This window comes from Phaenicophaeus curvirostris, chromosome 21 (assembly GCF_032191515.1).
Source record: "Phaenicophaeus curvirostris isolate KB17595 chromosome 21, BPBGC_Pcur_1.0, whole genome shotgun sequence".
NCBI classification, from domain to species: domain Eukaryota; kingdom Metazoa; phylum Chordata; class Aves; order Cuculiformes; family Cuculidae; genus Phaenicophaeus; species Phaenicophaeus curvirostris.
This window is the reverse complement of record NC_091412.1, coordinates 9,968,391-9,992,758: the sequence shown is the minus strand read 5'-3', so window position 1 is coordinate 9,992,758 and position 24,368 is coordinate 9,968,391. Positions and strand designations below refer to the sequence as shown.

At 45.9% G+C, this 24,368-nt stretch overlaps 1 protein-coding gene across 1 annotated transcript in view; it reads left to right on the top strand.

Moving 5' to 3' along the window:
* Positions 1-5,410: 5,410 nt before the first annotated feature.
* The window catches only part of TAOK1 (TAO kinase 1), a 70,022-nt gene continuing 51,064 nt past the window's right edge, over positions 5,411-24,368 (top strand). The window contains exon 1 of the mRNA XM_069874327.1: positions 5,411-5,645. The gene's annotated coding sequence lies outside the window, so the exon portion shown is untranslated. The remainder of the gene's footprint in view (positions 5,646-24,368) is intronic.

Here is a 24,368-nt window from a genome sequence, read left to right as displayed (position 1 = left end):
AGCATCAGCTCATTTGTGTATGTCTGTACGTATATTACAAAGTACGGATCAAAAATGGACCTGAAAATTTAGAGCTTAATCAGCTTATTGTTATTCCCCTGGAGAGAAGGGTAAAAACAATTCCTGGGTGTCCTTGGCACATACATTACAAAAGACCCTAAAAGTATTATAATCTGAGGAAAGGTGCATCTGGCAAAAAGAGAATTTTTGTCAAGTTCTGAAAATATTTCCAAGCAAAAATGATCACAGCAATCCATCAAGGAGCCCTCTCCAGAAGACATGCCTGCCTCGAGTCCCTTGGAAACCTGTTTGACACAGGTGGAAATGACCTACTGGCATTTATTTGTAATTGCCCAGCATGGCAGCTGCTGAGGAAGGAAAAGCGGTTGAGTCACACTGGAAGCCACTTTTCCACTTCTGTCTGGTTGCCCGGAGGGCAGAGTGGGACAGTCAGAAGGCTGAGACTCTGTTTATGCCTCCAACACTGATTCCCCATGTGCCCTCTGTAAGTACTACTGCTTCTTCTGCCACTGTTTCCCCATTCCTTAATAGATAACACCACTCCCTTGACTCACGGGACAATTGTAGGTGCACAGCAAGGGACACGTTTGTTTATCCGATAAAAAGTAAGAAAGAAAAGTGAAGTATTACTATTGTTGTCATATAATAGAAAAGTGGTTATGTAATGCCACCAGTATCGCTTCATTTTTGTCATTGCGACATAAACTGTCAGAGGGATCCTGTCTGACACGCTGTCTTCAGCCCAGTGAACGTACTGAAGTGTTTACCTCACTGATACAAACCCAGATTACAATAATCTGGAAGGCTCTACCTCGTTTATTTTGACCAGCCTTTCTCTAGAACATGTTTTTCCTGTATAACCTTGTAACCCACAATAATGGCCCAAACTGCTCCTTAGGAATGACGGCAGGTTTCACGAGCTGGGAAAAACAAAACAATTCCTCACTGGTGCATTTCACAACCTGTCACACACTAGAACACACCAGTGCTCATTTGGTTTTGTGAACAGATAACAAGCTGAAAGTTAGGTTCTACATGGGGACATAATACATAAAAAGAATATAGTCTACAAATCTCAAGGCCATGAAAGAATCTTAAAGACTCCGTAATTTAGCTAAACTACATTCTGCTTCCATGATGACAAATGCCCTAAAAGCAAAGCAATGGCAACTGCCTTTCATAACTGCTCTCATAATTAACAACCAAGCTTCATTGGTTCAAGTTTTAGGATTTATTCTAAAATTTACAACTGTTCATTTACAAAAGGTCAGATTAAAGCACTCTGTGGACTGAAGGCTAAGGAAGGTGTGACTACTATTACAGCAGCTGAAACCCTGCTTCAATCACACTCTTTATCTTTCTTATCTACTGGAAGTATTTATAAAGCAATGACTACTATATTAGGCCCCATCACTACTCTCAGTTACTTCTGAACCAGCACCTTCGCGTTGCTGTAAGAAGTTTATTCTGCTGGAGGTGGTGTCATTCTGCTGAGACTGAAAGCCTGAAAGCCAAGCTTCTCATCACTTAAAGTCATTAAAAAAAAAATAAACTATGACACTTCTTTAGAAGTAGGGGTGTTAACCCCAATATCCTGGCCAAATTCCCAGCTTGAGTAATTACAATGTGCCTTGAATAAATTCTTGCCACAGTTTCCGTTGGACATAGTATTGTTCTCTACTTCCTCTACTACAACATTATGGAGTGCTGATACACACTCTTAAAGGTCCTGCAATGTCATATAGGTCTACCCGAAGACCAGCTCTGGAGCAGAACATTGGGCACAGCATGTTGAAACCAGTCCTGCCTGTCAGCTGAACCGCTAGGCAATTTGTTATTGATGTTCTGGCACCTCCTCCAGCTGGAATTAACTTCGGGAATAGCTATCTGATAGATGAACTGGTGCAAATCCCAGATGCAGACACACATAAACCTGTTTAGTTCTTCTTTAAATGAACTAGATTTGCATCAGGAAATTAGCAAAATAAGCTAAACTAATTTAACTTTCTAGATGCCTACTCTGATCATCTGAGAAGGCAGCAAGAGGATGCCGAAGAGCACAGGGCGAGAAAAGCATGCTAAATGTGCCTACTTTGTTTAGCTGGTGACAATAAACATCATAGTTTTCATATTGTCTGTTCCATCAGAATTTAAGCAGACTCTTTCTAAACAGGAGGGTTACAGTGATACTGTATATTTTTGGAGCAATCATTGAACATAGAATCATAGAATAACCCGGTTGGAAGAGACCCACCGGATCATCGAGTCCAACCATACATGTACGTATCAAACATATCCAATAATTTAAGTAAAATACTTGGTAGTTAATAATAAAGCATTATTCACATTCTTCTGCAGACACTGTTAAGAGACTCTAAGGATTTTTACCTAGAGCCGTCATTATCTTTTCGTATGTGTAACACAAAGAGCTGAGGCCCAGGCTCAGCTGGTGTGTGCCGGGTTAGCTGCACAGACCTCACTAACTGAGGCTTTTACTCTCATAATTCATGAACTTTAAAGGCAATTTGTCTGCAGGAAGAAGTACAAGATCAGGATTCAAAAAAACCTGAATCTCGGTTCCACCTTACAACCCCATAGACAGATCACTCCCTCTAACTGCTCCTTTCAGTTCTTCCATCTGCAAGAGCTAATGATAGTCACTAATGTGACAAAACCCATACAGGAACAAATTTATAGTGATGGGCCATGCTAAGCAGATTTGTGTTAAACACCGTTGTTCTACCATTTGAAAATACAAATATTTACTGTTCCAATATGTCCTGAATTCCCCCAGAAGCATGCCTCCAAACTCATATTATTTTAGAAGACAGAAACTGTAGTTTCAGAAATTGGATGGTTTTATTTTTGTGCCATTACAAAAATGCCTTTTAACTTCCCAAACGATACGCTACAAATATCTTTGGCAGATGAATGAAACCAAGTTTCCTGTCATAGCTGCCAACTTCAAGGTTGAGATAATCAGATAAACCTTTAGTTTGCCTCTCTCAATACTTAAAACAACATATGTTTGAAGTGATCCACATTTGTCTTAATGTTCCTATTGGGATTTGAAAAGGCAAAGTATCAGACCACTACATGACAAGTTTGCAAAACGCTAGACGTGGGCCACAATTCTTACAGCCAACCTCTATTCTCAGCTTTTTCCCATCCCAGGCTGAACAGTCCCCAATAGTCTGCTTGTCTAAATGCAAATGCAAAGTTAAGCTCGATAGGATTGAGTGTCATCCTCAATGCCTGCTGGATGTAAACTCTTTCTACAGTAAAAAATACCTATTAGCTTATGGGAAAAAAAGGAAGGAATTTTGATTTGCTTGTTTTATTTCAGCAGTATCAGTTAACACAGAGTTTACAGAGTTGTTTTATTTCATATTGGGACACCTCAAACCCCTTAATAATGGCAGTGAAAACGCTGTCCCTTCAGGTATAATCCTGCATTTAAAAGTGGAAGCAATCGCTACAAACACACCTTTTACAAACTTTTGTGTCTTATGTTTCTGTTTCTATTCATTTATTATCAGGATGTCAGTACAAATTGTTATTTTGATGATTCTTTGCCCCCATACTTCTGAAAGGGAAAGCAGCTATAAACACAAAGGAGACTGACCTCAGCGATTTCCTCTGTTCAGATGGGAGCACAATGCGCTTAAACACCATGACAAGGAGAGGTGGACTGTTTAGAATTCCTCCAGCTGTAATCTATAGTAAAAACAAATAAACAAATATGTGACTACAAGACGCCATAATTAATCCCTGCATGAAGCCAACTGTTATCTCTAGTTCATAGACGGAGATACCAGAGCACACAAAGGCTCAACAACCTACCAAGTTCAAAACCCAACACTGAGAGCCAAGACTGTGGCTCAGGAGGCCATGTGCTCGCTCCATGAGGGTTTTTTTTTTTCTCTCTGGCCCTAAACCAGTTACAGTTTGGCCGAGGTCTGACAGTCTGAAGAGCACCCATTTGGTCAGGCCTGTTGCACAAGAGGTAGCACAAGCAGACACCTACCACCTCCTATGATTGTCGTCTGCAGCGAAGCTGCTCCTGGACCCTGAGCTGGCCTGTCCCCAGACCCCTCTCCTCTGCCTCGCCTGCCACCAACAAGCCCCCTCGCGCCTCCAGGGCCCTCACCTTCCACCAGGACCCACCTGCCGTGTCCCCAAGCCTTCCTTCTCTCCTCCCCAGCCCCCAGCTAAGCTCCCTCATGCCTTTCCTCTGTTTCCCCACTACCCTCCAAGACTCCCCTCTCTTCACTGAGCTCTTACGGCCTAAGCAACCTCCCACCTTCTCCCCCAGGCCCCTACCACTCCCTCACCCCCATCCTCCTCTCCCCTTCTTCCCCCATCTTGTTCCCCCCTTATTCCCTGGTTCCTTCCCCTTCTTCCCCTCCTCTCCCTCTCCCCCCTAGTCTTCTTTTCTCTCCTTCTACCCTCCTCTATCTGCCCTCCCCTTTATTCCCTTTCCCTTGCCTCCCCTCTCCCCTTCCCCTCCTTCACCTCATCCTCCTTCTCCTCCTTCCCCTCCCTTATTCTCCTGCCCCTTCCCCTCCATCTGCCCCTCCCTCACCCCCATCCTCCTCTCCCCTTCCTTCCCTATCTTATTGCCTCCTTATTCCCCTGCCCCTTCTCCTTCCTCCTCTCCTCTCCTCCTACCCTCCCCTATCCCCCCTTATTCCCCTGCCCCTTCTCTCAGCCCCATCCTCCTCTCCCCTTCCTTCCCCATCTTATTTACCCCCTTATTCTCCTTCCCTTCCCTCTCCCCTATCCTCTCCCCTTCCCTTCCTTCACACCACCCTCCTTCTCCCCCTTCCCCTCCCTTATTCCCCTGCCCCTTCCCTTGTCCCCCCTCTCCCCCACCTTCTCACCTTCCCCTCCCTTATTCTCCTGCCCCTCCCTCACCCCATCCTCCTCTCCCCTTCCTTCTCCACCTTATTTCCCCCTTATTCTCCATCCCTTCCCTCGTACCCCCCTTCCCTCCCCCTTTCCCCCTCCCCTCCCTCCTGCCCTCCCTCACCCCCCCCCCCCCATTGTCCCTCTCCCCCGCCCCTCCCCGGCCCCGCCCCTCCTCGCTCCCCCCCCCCCATCTCCGCCACCGCCCCCCGCGGTGCGAGGGAGGGCGGGGGGTTGGCGGAGGGCGGCGAAGTCTCGCGAGATCGGCGGGCGGGGGCCGCTGGCTGCGGGCGGCGCGGAGCGGCGGCGGCGGCGGCGCAGCGGGAGCCCCGTGCGGCGCGGGGCGGGCGGGGGCGGCGGCGGCGGCGCAGCGCAGCGCGGCCCAAGGGCACCCCCCGCCGCGGGCAGGCAGGCAGGCAGGCAGGCACGGCCTCCCGCACGCCGTGCCCCTCCGCTGCGGCCTGGCCGCGGCTCGGCCGGCGGGGCCCGGGCGGCGGTGCTGCTGTTGGTGCTGCGGGGCGCTCCCTGCCATCTTAGCGGCCGCCTTTGTGCCCGCCGCGCACCGGCACCCGCGGGGGCCGCGCCCGCCGCCGCCCCGGGGGCGCCTCCCCCCGCGGGGCCGCCGCCCCGGGCCCCGCTGCTCCTCCTCTTTCTCCTCCTCCTCCTCCTCCTCCGCGGGGGCCCGACCGGCGCTGCCAGCCCGGCTGCGGCGGAGGGTAAGGCCGTGGGGGGAGCCTGTGCCTCCCCCGCCGCGCTGCGGCAGCGCCGGGCTCGGGGCTCGGGAACCGGGGCTCGGGGGTTGGCGGTGGGAGCCCGGATTTGGAGCTCAGGATTTGGGGTTGGGGGCTCAGGATTTGGGGCTCAGGATTGTGAGATGGGGGCTCAGGATTTGGAGCTCAGGATTTGGAGATGGGGGCTCAGGATTCGGGGTTTGGGGCTCAGGATTCGGGGATGGGGGCTCGGGGTTTGGGGTTCAGGATTTGAGGATGGGGCTCAGGGTTGGGGGGGCTCAGGATTTGGGGCTCAGGATTGTGAGATGGGGGCTCAGGATTTGAGGCTCAGGATTTGGAGATGGGGGCTCAGGATTCGGGGATAGGGGCTCGGGGTTTGGGGCTCAGGATTTGAGGATGGGGCTCGGGGTTGGGGACTCGGGATTTGGGGGTGGAAGCTGGGATTTGGGGCTCAGGGTTTGGGGATGGGGGCTCAGGATTTGGGGTTAGGAGCTCGGATTTGGGGGCTCAGGATTTGGGGATGGGAGTTCGGGATTTGGGGCTCAGGAATCGGGGCTCGGGATTTGGGGATGGGGGCTTGGGGTTCGGGGCTTGAGCTCCCACATCGGGGTTTGGGGGCTCAGGGATAGGGGCTTGGGATTTGGGGGTCAGGAGCTTCAGCTCCCGGATTGGGGTTTGAGGGCTCAAGGGTAGAGGCTTGGGGGTTGGGGCTGGGGGTTTGGAATTTGGGGCTCGGGACTGGGGGGGGGGGGGGGGGGGCTCGGAGCCACCGCCTCGGGGTTGGGGTTCGGGGCTGGCTACTGGGGGGCTCGGGGAGGCGAAATGGCGCTTCCCCGGCAGGGGCGGCGGGAGGTTCCCCGCTGACAGCGGCCGCGCTCGGGCCCAGGGCCGCCGCACGGGCCCTTCTCCCCGCGGCGCCGCCTCCCACCCCCGCCCCGCCGGCCCCTTTTTGTCTCCGGGGGCTCCGTGGGGCGAGCCCGGAGCCCCCCGAGGGGCTGGGGTCCCGCAGAGCCCGGCTCCCATCCCTCCCATCCCTCCCATCCCTCCCCCTCCCTTTTTTTTTTTCCCCCCTGGCTCCTCCCCAAGTGGTGAGTTTTCAGTGTAAATAGCATTTTATTCGGTGCTGGTACGGGATTTGGATGAAAGTGACCTATTTTAAAGCCCTTTCCTTGCCTCCCCTCAGCACCGCATGTGGCGGCCGATCCCGTTAGCCAAATAGCGTTCCCCAACCATTTTAATGTGTCAGATTAAAACATCTCATGGAGGCCGGAGCTCCGTCAACCCGCGGGTTCGGCTTCAGGAATAGCGTTGGGTTGCTGCAAGGATCTGTGGAGCCTTAGAGTTCACCTTTGTGGCGTTGAAGGCAGGAATAAATAAATAACCTGTACGGTGCAGTTGTACCATTGTGCTGGGCGCGGTGCGAGGGCTGGGGGGGAGAGCAGGGATTAAGATGGTTGTTGTCAAATGTAGATCTTTCCGTGGCTGAGGAAAAAATGACAGAACGGCCTTAGCCTTGAGGACTCGCGTTTGTTTTCTCGGAAAAAAACGCTTCGTGTGTGTTTGTCGTGCTTGTCTCTGCTGCTTATCACGGTGTGGAGCGTTTCGTTAGGTGACATTTTAGTGGCTGGGTTGGTTAAATAGCAGTTGGCGTTAACTAGTTGAACAAATTGTGTCCTTCACCTTTGACTGTTGCGTTTGGAGAGCCCTTAGACCCTGTGTCCGTGCATGGCAAGGACGGATTAATAAGATGTTACCTAAAGATTTGAATGGTATTGATTCCTTACTATTAATGCTATTTATAGTGCATTTGACATGGCTCTGGTTTTATGCGTTTGGATAAAGGTGGTCAGGTTGGGATGCTTCAAATGAAACGTTCCCCAACCCCCCCCCCCCCGTATAATATATGTATATATAGGTTTACATTGAAAGGTATAGTTAAGAGCTTCAATGTCTGAAAAATAGCTTTAGTAGACAGGACATCATAATAGTGAAAACACTGTTTTGGTGGAAAAAAGATCTGTTTTGTTTTGTGAAGGGTTGTTTTCATATTTCAGGATTACAGAATAACAACTTCTGTTGCAATGTAGATGATTTTAGATAGATTTTTCTTGAAACGGAGTCTACGTTTCCCTCGCCTTTGTGCCTGTTCATAGTGAGCATGTCATAGTTTTTGCTACTTATGTCCAAGGGCAAACCTAATCAACGATTGGTTTGAGCCTTCCTATTAGCTTCTCCACAACACTGGCCTAGTTCTGACTGGAATGTTTGCCATTTTTAGGACTCCCCTTCCTTTTATCTGTAGACTCAAATGCATTGATAAACTTGAACCTGAATTTGTCCTTTGAACTTGAGGGAATATTTTTCTCCTCTGTTAAGAATGTCTCACTGAAGGGAAAGTGGTTCTGGTAGAACGGCTTAAATTAAATTTAATCCTGTTGAAACACAACTGCCTGAAGTAAAAACTCCTTGGGTAGTTTGATATTTTTTTCTTTTTAAGTAGGCTGAAATTAAGTGCTGCCTGTAGAGGACCAGATGTTGGCATTAAAATTATGTGCAGATAAGGTGAGGCCTCAAGTTAGACTATTGGGAAAAGTTCTCTCGTATGTCCTTCCATTAAATCCCAATGTAAGCTAGACTGGAGGATTTTAAATTGTTCCTTGCATCTCAGTAACATTTCCATTTGTGCAGCTTTCATCTGTGCTCATCCATTGTAATTCATCAGTTTTTGTTACCAGAATAACGTGCTTTCAATGAGTTGTAACACAGCCTCCGTTTTTATGCTTGGTGAGATATATTAGGAGAGAAGCAAATATCACACTAATAATTACATCTTCAGATGTATCCTAGTAGTAGATTTCCTGTAACGAGGATGTTTTGTAGAGAACAATAGATATGGTGGCAAATTCAGAGATTTGTTTTAAAGATGTTGTAGGCAGCTGACTCTGCAGTAGTGAGGTCCACTTCGATACACCCATTTAATGCACAACAGGAACCCGAGGTGTGTTCCAGGTACTCCTATTTCCAGGTGTTAATTCTCTTTCTAGCAAACCACTGCTGTTGCCTCTCTTGTCTGTCTCTCCTGCAAGGATGTACTTCTGATCTAGAATAGAAACTACTGTCATTGGCAAAATATGCCTCATATAAGCTTATGTGATGGTATAGATGTTTTGTCAAATAGGGAAATGTTTAGGGTTCATCTGGCTCTCTTTAATTCAGGGGTGCTAAGGAAGCTATGCTCAGCATCACTTGACTCATTCCATTCTCAATATATTTTGGAGAACGCTTGTATAATCACTAAGATCCTCTCTTAGAAGCATTTCTGTTAATATTAAAATAATGTAAACAAAATATTGTTATATTGAAGTGCACGAGAAACTATAAAAACCTTTGGTGTTACTAGTGGTGATGCAGACTTTTTGTCATCTGAATTGCAGTGCTTATGGATGGCCATTGCTTTTTTTTCCTGTTCAAGCATGATGTGTAGCGTGAAGGTTTTTAATTTTGTTTCCTTACATGAACCTGGGACAAAGGAGAGTGCTGAACGTCAGCTCTGGACTAGAACCACGTCTGCGTTAGTAAGTTATCTTGTTTCTGAGGGCAGGGTTTCAATTTTGGGTAACACAGATGTCTTCCCTTGGTGAGTCACGTTTGAGACAAGCTTGCTCGTAGCAGTGCAGAGAGGGGCGATTTATACTTTCTGAGACCGAGAGCTATCCTTGCTGTTACAAGTCCTGAATGTGTCTTACGCTTATTCTTGACCAGCATGATGCAGGATGAAACCCTGATCTGTGCAGTCTTGTGCTCACTGGTGAGTTCCAGCTGTGCTCCAGGTTGATTTAGGTGTGCAGTCCTGTCCTCCACCTGCTTTTCACTGGATGTCATTCCATTGGCTCTGGTCTTTGATCCTGTGTTGAGCCACACCAGCAGAAATCTCACCTAGGGAAAAATGCAAAGAGTTTTGTGCCAGCTTGGTGATCTGGAATGGCTCAGTGCTTGGGTGGGTGATGCTAGAGACAACCTGAGGGACGGGGCTGCGCCGCAGCCAGCGATGGGATCGGCTCATGCTTCCATGGAACCACAGCTTGTCCAAAGAGAAACGTTTGGATACAGAGGTGGTTGGTGGCACTTCTTCCTAAACTTGTAGCAGTTAGGTTTCAGGATTCTTTGTTTTCATTGTTCTTTAACGTGCTGAGGAGTTGCTCATCGTACATTGATTCCTGTGTGAAGAAGAAACTGGACAAAATCCAATGGATAAAGGGTCAGAAACCCACTAATCCCTTCATGTGAAGTTCCAGAGGGAGTTCAGCTGTGCAGGGCTGCAAAGCAGAGCCCTTCCTGTGAAAGCAGAATGTAAAATATAAAAACTTGAAACTAGAGGTGAAGCGCAAAGTGTCTGAGGGAGAAAATTGTGCTCAAAACAGGAGGGAAGGATGGAAAGCTGTTTAAAAGCACAGTTGGCTTTTAGACTGTATTCCCTCCTTGTCAGAGTGCTCATTTACAGTACAAAACCTGGAGGAAGGAATACTTTCTGACGGTCCTTAGAAACACAATGGACATGAGACGGCACAATGGCTGCTCCAAACAAGGTTCCTTAAAGCAGCTTTTAAACAAATATTTGGTGATCCCTGGAATGAGAGTGTTTTTCTAATTACCAGGGGGAAACCATTGAGAACTTTTAATACTTTGTCAGAATCAGTGCATTGTTACTCTTGACAATTATTTTTTTTTTTCACATCCTGTGAATTCTTGGCTGCTTTGCCAGCAGAAAAGGCAAGGTAGGCACTGTAAATGCAGTATGAAATGATCAAAGCAGCAATAAGTTTTGTCTGAACAGAAAAGTTTCTCCAGTTTAATTGAGGCTTGCTGAGCCCAGTTCTGCAGAGTTAGTTCCATGCCTACGTTGTACCTTAGAGGGGAGATGTTCTTTCTCCGAGGACAGCCCAACAGGAGCTGCAGTGGTGGCTTCCTCACACGCGTGGACGGTAGCTGATGGCTCTGCCTGTTGTATTGCTTGGCTGGAAACAGATTTGATTTTTCGCTAGAGGTCAGGATGGGGTGACAGCATGAGATTTACATATTGAGTATTGTCCTTAGAATGGGAAAGGCTGGAAATGTTTTGGTATGGAGAAAACTTAGACCTTGAGGAAAGAAGTAAAAATCACAGACCTGTGAAGCTGGCAGGCTCTGCAGTTTTCTGTGCCTGTGGTCTCCCACCGACCCTTACGACAGTCCTGGCTGCAGCCATGCAAATATTTTCTTTAGAATGAGATGTAATAAAATAATATTTATAAAAACAGTTTTCTCTTATGCTCATCAAGTGCAGCATGTTTACAGGGCAGTCTTCTGTCTGATGTGGGTGAGTGGTGTCTGTGAATTTGGTTGGAAGCTTTTGTCACATGTCAGTGATGTTGAGCTATGTTTGAAAAGTGAATTTTGGTGTTTAATGTTAATCTCAGAGATTCTTGCTTATGGCTTTTGACTAAAAGTCAGTGTGTATTGTACCTGAATTCTTACAGCGTAAATGTGAATAAAATTGCTTTTAGCTTTTCACTTAGTTCAGCGAAAGTTAAAAAGCCCTTTTCCTTCCCTTTAGCCTGCTGCTGTTTGCTGAGCATCACGTTTTTTGAGGCGTTAGGTCCTGTTGGATCCATCCCTCTTGTTGGGTTGCTGGTTCAGCTTCAGTTCATTCTGGCCTGGCTGATTTCTAACCTGTGGAAAGCTTTGGGATGCAGGAGGATGGGAAAGTGGAATATGTGAATGCAAGTATGTTGAAAGGGTAGGGAACATTTCTTGTAACAGTGTTTGGCTTGTTCCCCATCCATGTGTTCAGTCTGTTTTCCAAGCATCCAGCAATCCTTCCTCTTCCGTGACGTACCGCTCCTCAAAGGCAATAACAGACCCATGAGCCTCTTCCCAGCAAACTGTTGTATTGGAATTTCTTGGAAAGAACAGCATGTGGTATTGCACATGTTTGTTGGTTTTACCTCCCTCTCCCTTCTTTATCCCCAATTCTTATTTCCCGCCTCAGTCCCCTTTTAATTGGCACCCATCGCTCCCCGCCCCAGCCGAGGAGATGAGGAGAGAGGTTATTTTTGCTCACGCTCTTTCTCAAATAGGCCACGGGTATTCTGTAAGTAGCGCAGGAGCTTTCGCCATGGGAAAGCAGCAGTTACTGGGATCTCGCAAGCTGCGTCCTGGTGGCAGTGCAACATGTTTCTCCTTCACTTCTGGCCTGCAGTTGTCATTGGCACTGGCTCCTCCCAGTTCCCACTTCCTTGTAACCCAATCTGAATAAAGATCATGGGATTTGAATGTGCCTGGCTTTGCTGCTGCTCTGAATGTTTGGGTTGTCTCTGTGTTCGTCCTAAACCCTTTGCTGGGATTTTTTGCTTTTTGGCTTTGCCTGTTTCGGAAAGCAGTTGTTAAAATCAGATCTGCGCCAGCCACGATTCGATGCGATTAAACTGTGTTAAATATGTTCCAGAACTGTTTCTTGGCCTAGATAGCGAACTAGTGAAACCCTGGTCTGCAATCTGTCTATGTAGGACTTGGCCTCGTGCTCCTAGGTGAGCTCCCACCTCTTCAGGCCTCAAATGGCACAGGATCTGTGCACAGCTCATGATCTTCTGCCTTGAAATGCTCTTCTGTGTTGCCTTAAGCTTTTTTATTGCTCTTTGCATCTTGGAGTCTTGTCTTGAGAATTGTGTACTGGACTAACTGTGGCTTCACCACCCATAAAGGCTGTTGCGGTGATAGTTTCTCTGAACCAGTTTGAGCCCCGCTTTATACTTGCTCAGTGAGTCCTGGTATGTAGGTGTCCTCTTCGATTGAGGTTTTATGAGGGTTTGCAACTTTAATTTAAGGGAGGATAAGCCTAGGCCTTGACAAAACTTTGTGCTGGCTTCTAGAAGTCTGTATCAAAGTTGGGAAGGAAATAATGATACGTTTTGGAGGCTAAGAATGCCAGGCCCTGTTTTTATTATAGGGTAATGGTCATAGAGGCAAACTCTGAACTCTTACCTGGGCTTTTGCCTTAATTTTCCTTCTTCCCTTTCCACACAAACCCCCTCCAACTCCTGCTTTGAAGTATTTAAAACTGGGTTAGTCTCTGGCTGGAGGTGTGTGGTAGAACCTCCTGTTGGTTCTTGCTGGGACCTGCCCGCTGTGCAGCAAGAATGCAGGCGAACCCATCTGAACGCTGATCATCTGTCCTTTGCGGAGGGTGGAAAAGACTATTTTTCCTTCTAGTTGAGACAATATATAGCGAAGGAATCCTAGAGCATCTTCATTCCAAAAGCCAGGTCAAGCGCTCAGAGGTACAAGCAAGAGTGGAGCCCATGGAGGCGGCAGAGGAGGGCTTCCCGGGGTGCCTGGGCAGAATTCAGTTGGTTGCAAGACAATCACTGGAGAAATTTCCTTCTCCCACTGTCTGAAGGTGGTGTGAGCTGCTAGCTCCGAGGCTGACCACATTCTCACCAGATCAGTTACCTGGGAAGACAGAGTGCAGGGTCCCAAACCCTAAAATAACCTGTCCTTAGGAAAGGTCAATATGGATGCTCTTTATCCAAAATAAAGCCTTATGCAAGAAGCAACTCCTCATCTTCACCATTACTTCTGATTTTATTGCAGTACTGACGTGTTAAATTTGTTTGCAAACCCAAAATATTTGTTCCTGATTTGACAACAGAAAGCAGAGCGCTTTGGATTCTGGGCTAACATCACAGTAGTTAACTTACAAAGAACATGATTTACCTTCTCTAGCTCATAATTAGTCACAAAGAACATTTGAAGGATTATTTACTAGTTTATTGAAAAAAAATATAACAGGCACACTGTTTTTTAAACTATTTTGGAAAAGTCCCTGCGTTTTCTGAAATATTTCAGTGGTTGTTGCTTTTTCTTAAATAGCCCCTATGTCTTTAAAATATTAATTCACACATTGTTTTAAGTATCTCATATTTTCCAGTTGCAGAAGTTGTTAATTGTGCAGGCGGGCTCAAATGGGGCTCTGGAGTCTTTCCACAGAGGTCCAGCACGAGGGTTTGTGATCCTCATTCGAGTAGTCTTCCCATTACGCTCTCTGATATTGAAAATTAATTAATGTAGTGACTATAAATTGGTAAAATCACTCTGCTTTTTGTAGGTATTACAAATACTTTACTGTTTAAATAGAAATAGCTATCATTAATATCAATAAGATTCTAAATTAAATGCTAATATGCATAAATAGAAACTTAATTTTTCTGGGTTATGGCTTACTTATCTTACATATGTGATGGTTTTATACTTCTCTCTGAGTTGGCAGGAGAAGAATAGTAATGCCCTGTTCTTAATTTCGTCCATAAATCTCAAGGTGTTTCAAATGAGTGATGAATGCATATTTATTTTTCACATTTACAAGATGGAGATGCTGAAGTGCAGGTGGAGGAGTGATTTGCTGGGCTTAGCTGCAGGCAGAGTTAGAAGAATTTGACTCTTGGGTCCCCAGTTCACACCTGACCAGCAGGACTGTGGCATCTCCTGGGTTGTGAAGCAGAAGTGTAGGAGCTGCTGCCCATCTGTTTCCACCCCCTGCCATGGACAGGGACACGTACGGGATCAGGGGCTCCAAGCCCCATCCAACCTGTCCTCGAACCCCTCCAGGGATGGGGCAGCCACCCCTGCTCTGGGCAACCTGGGCCAGGGCCTCCCCACCCTCACAGCAAAACATTTCTGCCTAAGATCTCATCTCAGTCACCCCTCTTGCAGCTGAAAACCATTCCCCTTTGCTATGATGTGACTTGTTGCTGATTTTAATGTCTATTTTAAAATAAATCTGAAAGAGCCCTTCAATGCATTGCATATCAGTCCCTGAACTTGGTGAACGACAAACTTACTGGTGTTTTCCACTTTGGGAGGCAATCACACATGGAGATAACTGAGGGCTTATCACCCAAGTAAAAAAATATCCTTCTGTACGTGTAATTGCAAGACTTTGGGCATCTTTATGGAGATCTATGGAAGCAGAGTGTGTCCTTGTGTTCTGTTTGTGCAGTCTCTGCTGCAGCTGGATCTCACACTTCTGTAAGGGTCTGGTTGTTGTGTCATGCAAATCTCACTGCTGTTTAGTTGAAAGCTTTCTCCCCAGATGCACTGGGAAGGGGGAGCAGCATCAAGCCCCTTTACCTGTCAGGAATCTAAGCGTTTGGGAGCAAGCCATTGCTCAGCCCGTCACAAGTGACTTTCATTGGTCCTGGTTCTCCTTTAACTGTCTCTGCTGGGAGGTTTACAAAGCTGCTATTTATTAAAGCCTATCTGTACAGTAAAATTATTGGGACTTGTTGGGAAATAATAAAACTAAGGATTTTGTTGCTTCAGTTATTATTTTTAAACTAGAATAACTCCAAACCAACAAGAACCTTGAAATGTGAGTCCCTGTGTTGCAGTGCTCAGTATTTTGGGACCTTGGTTTTCTGAGGGGTATTTGTTCAGTGTTGACGTATAATGTAGCAAGTTTTCTCTGAGATCTGATTTGGGCTTTGGAACTAACGCTGCTGGTTCTGGTTTGAAATAGTTCGTACCTGTTTTATCATGCGCGTTGCAAAATCTACCTGCTTGTTTACATAGGTGTTGGGGAAACAAGGATGATACAGACTCGTGTGAGCGGTATGGAGCAGCCTGAGTGGAAGGAGAGGATGGTGTGAGTTGTGATCCTACTCATCTGCTTATTTTCTGGTTTGGAGGAATTGAGCACCTGCTGATTTAGGGGTTTTCTATAGGTGATTTCATGCCTGTGATTAGCATTTCGAAGGACATGACACATACTGTCTCACCACTAAAACCAGTCTGTAAATATGTAAATAGAAAATTAAGAGATGATCATTGTCCGTCTGTCCTGACTGGTCTCCAGAGGTAACCTAACAGGACACGGCAAGCCTCGTTGTGAAAGGTCTTGGGCTTCAAACTTAGGAGTAAAATTCCTTTTTTGAATGGAGTTACCACTTTCTTTTGATCCAGTCCAGTTGCTCATCTCGTTTTCTTTCTTTTGCATCGTGGGGGCAGGAGATTGAGCCAGGTTAATAGCATATTCCATGTCTACCATTTCACTGTGTAGAGTCTTGGAGTCAAACTCTACAGATTTCAACTGCTTCTCAGAAATCTGTAGTTGCGCTTTGTCTGGAATCAGCCATTTGTTACACCAGAATTTCTCAAGGTAGATGATGAACAGTAATAACAGGAGTAATAAGTACTGTGGAGCTGTGAGAGATCCTGTACGATGGAACCTTTTAGCAATGTTTTTCTGGACAGGATCTGAGCAGGATACCTGGTTGGTTGATGTTGTTGGAGCATTGTCCCTAAGATAACAATGAGGCTGTGTTAGTTTTGCTGCTTTGAGAAATTATTAGTATTCTGTCTGAATTGAGCAGGCCACTAATATGATCAGCTTGTGCATAAGATGGTGATGGGTACTCTCCTTATTTCATATTTATTTACCAAAAAATCGCAGCGAAGAGTCATTGAATGATGTGTCACCACTGTGCTGGTCAGTAGCTGTCAGTGGAACCATGTGGCCAACTGGATATCAAGTTATAAATTGTTAGGAGCAAGGATAATGGTCACGTACCGTTGGAGATTCTTCCAAGAAGCGTCTTTGCTTTCAAGCTTTTGCAGATGTTTCTCACTTAAACCCTTTTATTCTTGAGCCAGTCATGTTGATCTGTTGAGGTCAGGTGTTACGTGAAGGATAAATCTCCCTGTGACGCGGAGCAGTCAGCACGCGTATTCTAGCATGGGCCTCTCCTGAGTTTTAATTGATACAGACAAGGTATGAATGCCTCTTTGCTGCCAAGAAAGAGGTGGGTTTCTTCCCTCAGCAGGTGCTGCCTTCTGTGTGCATACACATCTCGCTGTTCCTCCATCTCTAGTGTAGCATAGGCACATGCTTTGCAGGAAAGCTGCTTCTTAGAACGCTTACCTTCTTCTTATATGGAAGAAATAACTTTATAAAACCTCCAAATAAGAGCAGCTTCCAATTTGCAGGAGCTTAAACATGCGGTGCTTTGTTTTGTTTCATCATGGTGAAAACCACTTGCCTGTATAACTTGAAAACAATAATAAAACAGGCATAAACAAGCATAAACCAATGTAGCATTCAAGTTGCCTTTATAGGCGAACAGTAGCTAAACAGCTTTTAACTTGATTCTGCTGGGCCTGAATAGCATTGGCACCGTTGCCTTCCCCCATTTTAGTGCCTGCTCCAGAGCAGGGGTGTGACGGGAATGGTCCTTTACTGCTGGACACGCTGGGTTTGAGCTGTCCTGGAGGTAAGAGCCAGCAGCAGAGCTGTTGTTCTGAGCCCTTGTTGAAGGCAGAACTGCTTCCCTCCTGTTTGGGTTGTGCTTTTTTTGTAGGTGTGATGTCATCATTCTGCGAGGGCTGCGCCACGGCGTCCTCCAGGAAAACAAAACGGGGGGACGAGACCTGAATGTCAAATGCAAAAAACAAGCAGATCTGATTCTTCCTCTCCTCCCTCCCCCTTTTTCTTTTGAAAGGGGCTTTCAAGCTGACTTTATACAGCAGGAATTAGCTTCATAGAAAAAAAGAGAGTGAGAGCAGCACAGTTGTTTCTTTCCAGTTCTTACTATCAAGTTCTTAAAAATCATATTCTCCTGTCCTGCTGGAGGATGTGATGCGTGTTATGTGCCCGATGCAAATATATGGGCATTTTATAAACACATGAGCCCTTGCTTCAGGGATCTTTTTTCTCTCAGTGTACACTTTCTCTGTTTTTTACCCTTTTGGAGATATTTAAACGAGCACAGCACAGGGACTTCTTGTCACCCTTGTGCTGGGTTCTACCAAGGAGCTGCCCCATATGCTCCAGGTGTTTGCATAGATACCATGGCAGAACCAACCACAGCCTTCCACTAGGATTACTGCTGGGCTCCGGGAGCAGCCAAAACCAACTGCAGGACTGATATAACCAGTGTCATTTTTGTTCAAGCCTGTGAAATTTAATATGAGTATATCTGAGTTCTTCCTTCTTTGTGGAGCCCTTCTGTGGCCTGACAGCGACCGGCTTTCATAGCTCTACTGAACGATGCAGTTCGTGTAAAGCTGGACAGACCTATTCCTGTGCAGACAAGAGCTTTATATATTCCCTCACTCTAAATGACTTTGCAAAATAACCTGCAGAGAGGTGTTTTTAGGTATTTGAAGGCTGTAAACTCAGTATCGGTTGTTAGAGGATAGGCAGGTGGTCCCTGAGCTGTCCAGATGTATTAAGAGCTCCTGGGCAGTGAGCAGCACTGGAGCTGATATTCTTTGCCCCGTTGTGTTCAGGAACCTTAATTACTTCTTGATTGCTCTTTATAGCTTGCATCCAAAAAGTAAATAATGTTTTCTGGTGTGGCATGGTGAGTTCTTGGTAGCTCCCTGTCCAGCTGGGCTGCATGGGTGATCTGCATGCATGATGAGGAAGCAGCTCTTGCTTTTTGCTGGGTGATTATTAGGGCTGTACCTGCCCAAGGTATCAGGAGGCCGTTCTGCTTTCCTAGCTGAAATCCAGCATCCTTGGAATTTGTGAAATGGACACCTGACTTTCCCTTTGTCTATCAGCCAGCAGGAGCAGTCAGCAAGTAGATCTTTTAATAAGGGAAATGTTGCTTGAAACTTTACTGGTTTTTTTTTCTTATTTTTCTGTTCTTACTGACAAACAAAAGGTATAATCCATTATTCCCAACTGCTGAAAAAGAGCCTCCAAATTGCCAGGTATGAAATTATGCTGCTTGTTCAGTTACCAGTAGGAAACGGTGTGTGAGATGTTTCAGAACCTACAAAGGAGAAAGTTCTTTGTACGTGTGAATTTAGTATTCACAAAAGGTGTAAGATTGACAGCCTCTGAGATTGTGGAGTTTGGAATTTTATTTATCCCTGGAGGAGGTGCAGTGCAGGCTGCGATGGTGCAGCAATGGCCTGTATTGGTCAGCTGTTCCAACCTCCCAGTGCCTTCTCAGACAGCCTCCAGGAGCGAGGAGCTCCTTTCTCTGCACCCCTTTGGTTGCCAGAAGGATGTCGGGGTGGGTTTTTGGTGTGTGATGTGGGTGCTTATCTCCTGGAATCTAAACAGATGTGAGAGGAATGTGATAACATCTCCCTCTTACGCAGCCACTGGAGCAGAAGCAGCCCTCAGCCTCATCTTCTCTGGGTGTGTGCAGACCAATATTCTCAAGTCAAAAAGTGCTAGCGGTCCTAATGGTCTTATACACTGACTTAGCTGTTCTTCTGCAAAGGTTGAACACTCAGTCTTGTGATAAATGTAAATTATATTGAGATAGAAGATTGTAAAATCAAGTAATACTGTAGCTGTGTCTGAGGTGGATTCTTAAACAGTTTGAGGAAGAGAACCGTTTTAAGGGAACCTGGTATGGAGACTCTAAAGCAGCCAGCTTCTCTTGTTGTGTCAAAAAATGTTTTATAAACTCTCCAGGGAGATAGAAGAGTCCGTGGAAGGCAGCATCTGAGAACAGTATTGTGGTTTCCGTGAGTTGTCCATTTGCTGGAATGAAAGTGGAGAATACCAAGCCTTGTTTCTGGGGGAAAAAAACCCCACCCAAATAAAGCAGCAGGTAATTTATCTTTGAGAATTTCTCATGCCCCTAGGGCAGGGTCTGTCCTACTCCTCTCCTGGGACTGTGCTTGTGGCTGTCCTTGTCCCCTGGTGCTTTGTTTCTTGTTTTGATAGAGCCAGCCCCCTGTGTTGCGTATCTGCAGACCAGCTTGGGGAAGCCCTTCAGACCGTGCAGCCTAATCCTGCTCCGGCTGTGCCACGTGGCTGTAGCTCTGGCAGCAGCTTTTATCATCTCCTGTAACCATCCTTCATTAGGTGGCACGGTTATGCTCTGAGCAGCACGGTTTAGTTTTGCCCAAACCCCTGGTTGCCCTCTGATCGGAGACTCCTCAAAACAACCACTGCTCCAGTGAGGTGCAGACTGCTGTGCTGGCTGAGCCAAAGGCCTCTGAGCTCCATCCCTGCCAACAGTGGCTCCTTAAGAAGAGGTATAAGATTATTTTAATTGGCTTTTTCTTTACTGCACTTCCTTTGCTGTGTCTCTGAAAGATCAGGTCTTGGAAAAGTCACCCATTGGCAGCTCCTGCCTCACCTCGTGCGAAAGCCGAGGCCGGAGTCCTTGGAACAGACAGGACAACCTTGTTCTCAGAAAGCCCAAGTGAGAGCAGGTTCTGCTGTATCTCAATTAACCTTTTATTTAAAGGCACAGAAAACAGTTCTGTCCATCGACTGAAGCAATCAAATTATTGTTCCCCTCAACTAAAGGCCAGGAGTGGAGATGGTTGCTGATTATTTCTTTTTCATTCATTTGCTTTTGTGAATGATTGCTGAGAATGGCCGGATTAAGCGGCTTTGTGTGCGAGCACACAAAGAACCTGTGAAATAGAAAGGTGTTTGGATCTGTGCTATTGGAAGAGACCAATTTCCGATTACAGTTTTCTGTCACATTTAGGATGGATGTGTTCCTGCTTGAGCTGAAATTGCCTTTTCAGCCTTAAAATGCTTCAACGCTTACCCAGGTACGTTCAAGCAACTGAAGTGCTTTCCTCATCTCTTCAGGCTGGAAGAAAGTGCTGTATTTCTTGCTTGGGAGCTGAAAGGTTGATGTACAAGAGAAAAATCTTTTTAAATACTCCCAGTAAGAGCCAGCCTAGGTAGGATGGACCTTGGACATCAAAATCTACTGTGTGGGTCTTGTTTCTGAATTAGTGTTCCAAGTACTTGCTTCAAGTGCAGATGCTGACCTACCTCTTTCATCCCTTGTATTCAGGACAATTAGTAATGCTGCCAAAACCAGAACAGAGCCAGATAATTTATTGAAAGCAGGTATTTGGAGAAAAGATGTAATCATTTGGATAGATGGAGTCCTCAGCACGGGGAGGACATGGATCTCAGTAGGATGCCCAATTCTGGGATTCGATGGGCTTTTTGGTAAACCCTCTGTGAAGGAGATCTGCTGAATTTACTGATGTGTTCCACTGCAGTGGACTCTACTCTGCACTTCTGTTGTGCTTGCAGGTGCTGGTGTTCAGAGAGAATGTAGCACTTGAGCACTCTGTGCATGCATCTTTCTTCTAGCAGTTTATATATATATATTTAAAACAGTAATATAGGCAGGTGAAGCCGGAGTGTCGATTTGTTTTCTGTAAGCTCCTCAGGAGGAACCCTGTCTGTCTATCTGCAACACACCTCCTCGAAGAGGGGTTTATTTGTTAGTGGTGCCTATAGGATGCTCCTATAGAGCCATGTGTGATGGTGGTAAGAGATGAACCAGCGTTCTTCAGCTCTGGGTGCTGAGTAGGCTGCTACCCTCCAAGAGCAGCTGAAGATGCTCCAGCCCTGGGCTGTGGGAGATCAGAAGGACTTTGCCCTGCAAGAGACGCTCCTTTTGTTTCCAGTTCCTAGACTGTTGGGAATCTCTGTCCTGTGTTCCGTGAATCATTCCTGGAGAGCACCCAGGCAATGTGGAGGAGGAGGATGCCTGGTGTGAGTGCAGGAGCTATAAAAGTCAGATGGGAGAGGAGAGATAAGAATGTGTTGGGACAGAGGAATAGTGAGACTGGGACAGCAGAGGGATTCAGCAGAGAGGAAGGAGCTACAGCTGGGGGAGAAATGGAGCTGGAAATCTGCAGAAGAGGTGACTTGGGAGCCCAGGAGACGGGGAGGAGGCAGCAAACAGAGATGGGTTGACAAGGGAGATGGCAAGCTGAGTTCTGACACTTTCTAATTTTGGAGTGCGTGCCTTTGTAACCTTAATAATTTTGTGCTAATACACTAGCTAAAAAAAAAAAATACATTATATGTTCTGAGGACTTTGGTTACTATGGTAATGGGTATATAAGTGCATAGGCGAGAAGATGTCAGCAAGCGGAACAGCTGTAAGGTAGCACACAAACCTGGGACTGCCTGGCTTTGGGAAGCAGGTCCCTGCAAACCACTCTGGCTTCAGTCTCTTACCTCACTTCCAGGACGGCTGTTGCTATGTGAAAGTGATGTCAGAGCTGCTGCAAAAAATCTTTTGGGTTCATGGAATTTTAGCAGACTTGCCCAAATTTCCTGGGTTAGCAGACCCTTCCATGCCAGGATGGGGCAAAGCTGGGGGGCATCATCAATCCAGAGGCTTGGAGTCGCGCTCAGCGGGACTGAATGAGCTGGAGGATTTGAAATAATGGAGACATAAATGGGATAGTGCAAAGTGCATGGTTATGTAGTAACAACAGATGTATCGTAACATATAACAGACAAGCATGTTTATAATAATATGTATAAAAATATAAGAATGAGGCCATATAAAAATGGAAGGATGTGAAAGGTTTGAGTGTATCCACTGATAAAATGGTGATTTAAGAAATTTGATGCTGTGTGGTCAGGAAATACATGAATGCGGAGAATTCTCGTCAAGGATATTTTTAAAAAAAGAAGCTAAGCTTGGGACAGATGTGAGGAAGGGCTGATATGATGGTCTGGGATCTGAATTCTCTCCTGTGTCATAAAGGGAGGCAAAATTGGCTTATTTCTTTCAACTCGCAGGCGAAGGGGATGCGTGTTGTATCTCTGTGGTTGTGCTTCACTCTCAGCCTTGAAAAGGGAAGAAAGCTATTTAAATGTAAAGGACAGTGCGGGGAGTGGAAAGTAAGTGTAAACTGGCAAATAATGCATACAAACTGTAAATCTGTCTTAATCAGTTCCTAATTTTAAATTGGTTCCTAATCAAAACAGGAGTGGGGATCTAGAGCAGCCTTGTAATCAGAGTTTGAAAGTTCTCGGAAGTTGGTTATTATTTTATGGCCGTATTCTGTTACGGAGTTGCTTAAAATTGCAGGAACGGGATTTAATAGGATGTTCAGTCCTGTGATCCTAACTGTCCAACTGAGGCACGTTCTGTGTCTGAACCACTACTACCTAAATGGTTCTGTGTATTAGTTGAAATGAGCGTCAACCCCATGAAGGCAGGTAAACCTCATCAAATTAAAAGGCTGTGCTTGTTGTCTTAATACCTACTGAAAACTACTTGCTTTAAGTGGAGGGCATACAGAGAAGTAATCCAGACCTTGCGGAATGCACTGAAGAAGCATTTCTTCAAGTAGGCAGAATAGTGAAGAAGGTGGTTTTTGATGTGTTGTTGTTTGACTCATCCCCTGGCTGTGTGCTGGTTAGAAAGTTGTTCTGCTCAGTCAAGTGAAGACAGGAAAAACAAACACTAAACCTGAGCTGGAGTGAAAGTAGACAATTCTTTTGGGGAATTCCAGCACAAAAGGAGGTGCTAGTGGGCTCTAGAAGTGGCTGAAATAATTGCTTAGTGAAGATTTTCCATTTGTGGGTACAGAGGATCTGGTAGAACAGAATAAACAGTTATAGAAGGTTTTGAACTCTTTTATGCTGAAATATATTTGAACCTCGTTCTGAACCTCCTTCCAGTTACAAACTGACCTGAGCAGCCGTACTCCCTTGCTGAGCTGCTAATGCTTCTTCTCGTGTCCTCTGCTGGATTGGTCATTCCTGAAGGACAGAATGGTCTTTCACTGGCAATCTGTCCTGAAATGGCTTTTCTGCACTCAGCCTGTAACGCGAGTCCCTCAGGTACCTGCACCGCACCAGAACCTGGTAAGGTGCTTCCTCATCACTTCTGTGCAGCCTTTCAATAAACCTTTTCTCTCCTTATGGTTGTAGTCGTATATTTGATAAACTCCTGTGTTAAATAAAATCGACTGTTTTCATAACAAAGAGCATATTGGTGGTGCTTGCTTGACTCAGAAGAAAGCCACTATAAAAATGATCATCCGGATTCTTAACACATCCCCTGTCTGGTCCTAGCTGCTGTTTCTGGCTCTGGTACCGACTAGATGCCTCTGCAGAAGTGCCAGGAGCACCTTCCCTGACCTGTCTGTGGATGCTCTTACTCACGTGAATCTCTAATTTAAAAATGTTTGTATCTCTTTTGCGTAGTACCTCGCAGTAACTTCTACAGGTTCATTTTGCTCTTTATAGCTTGGTTGGTTGAACTCCATCCCTCTGTTATAAATGCACCTCTCTTATGTTTTATGGACCCTCCCCTTGTTCTTGAAGTCTGAGCGCTTGACCTGGCCTTCTTACGTAGGATTTTAAAAAGCTCTTACACCTTTTCTCTTCAAGGAGAGTTTGTCATCTTGCACATTTATGACTTCCTATTTCTTAGGCCTTTTTGTACTGTACTTCCATTTTATTGCCAGGTGTGAGTAGAGAATAGTGGCAGGAACCAGCCGTCGCAAAGGCTCCCCTAGTGCCTTGTCCGAAACTCTATATTATGTTCCTAATTTATTAGGAAAATATGTTGTTTTTGAAGAAAAAGTCTGGCATGGCCTTTGCAGGATTGTGGGGTTATTCTCACTGAGCTGTCTGCACAAGGCGCAGCTCCTACATTCTGTTAACTTTAACAGTAGGTATGTGCAAATTTTTACTTTTTGAGCTTTCATCTCCTGTCTTGTTGCTCATTCATGTTGTCTTTTAAGGCTCTAGTGTACTTTCTGGTACTGTCAACCACCCAAAATAAAACTCGTTGTGTTCCTTTCCCCCTCATTCCAAATCTTAAATGCAAATATTGTGCAGGATCTGTACGGTATCTGTGGTCACTGATTGCAGAGGCCTTTTCCCTCACTCCAGTTCTGTAATTATAAATCTGA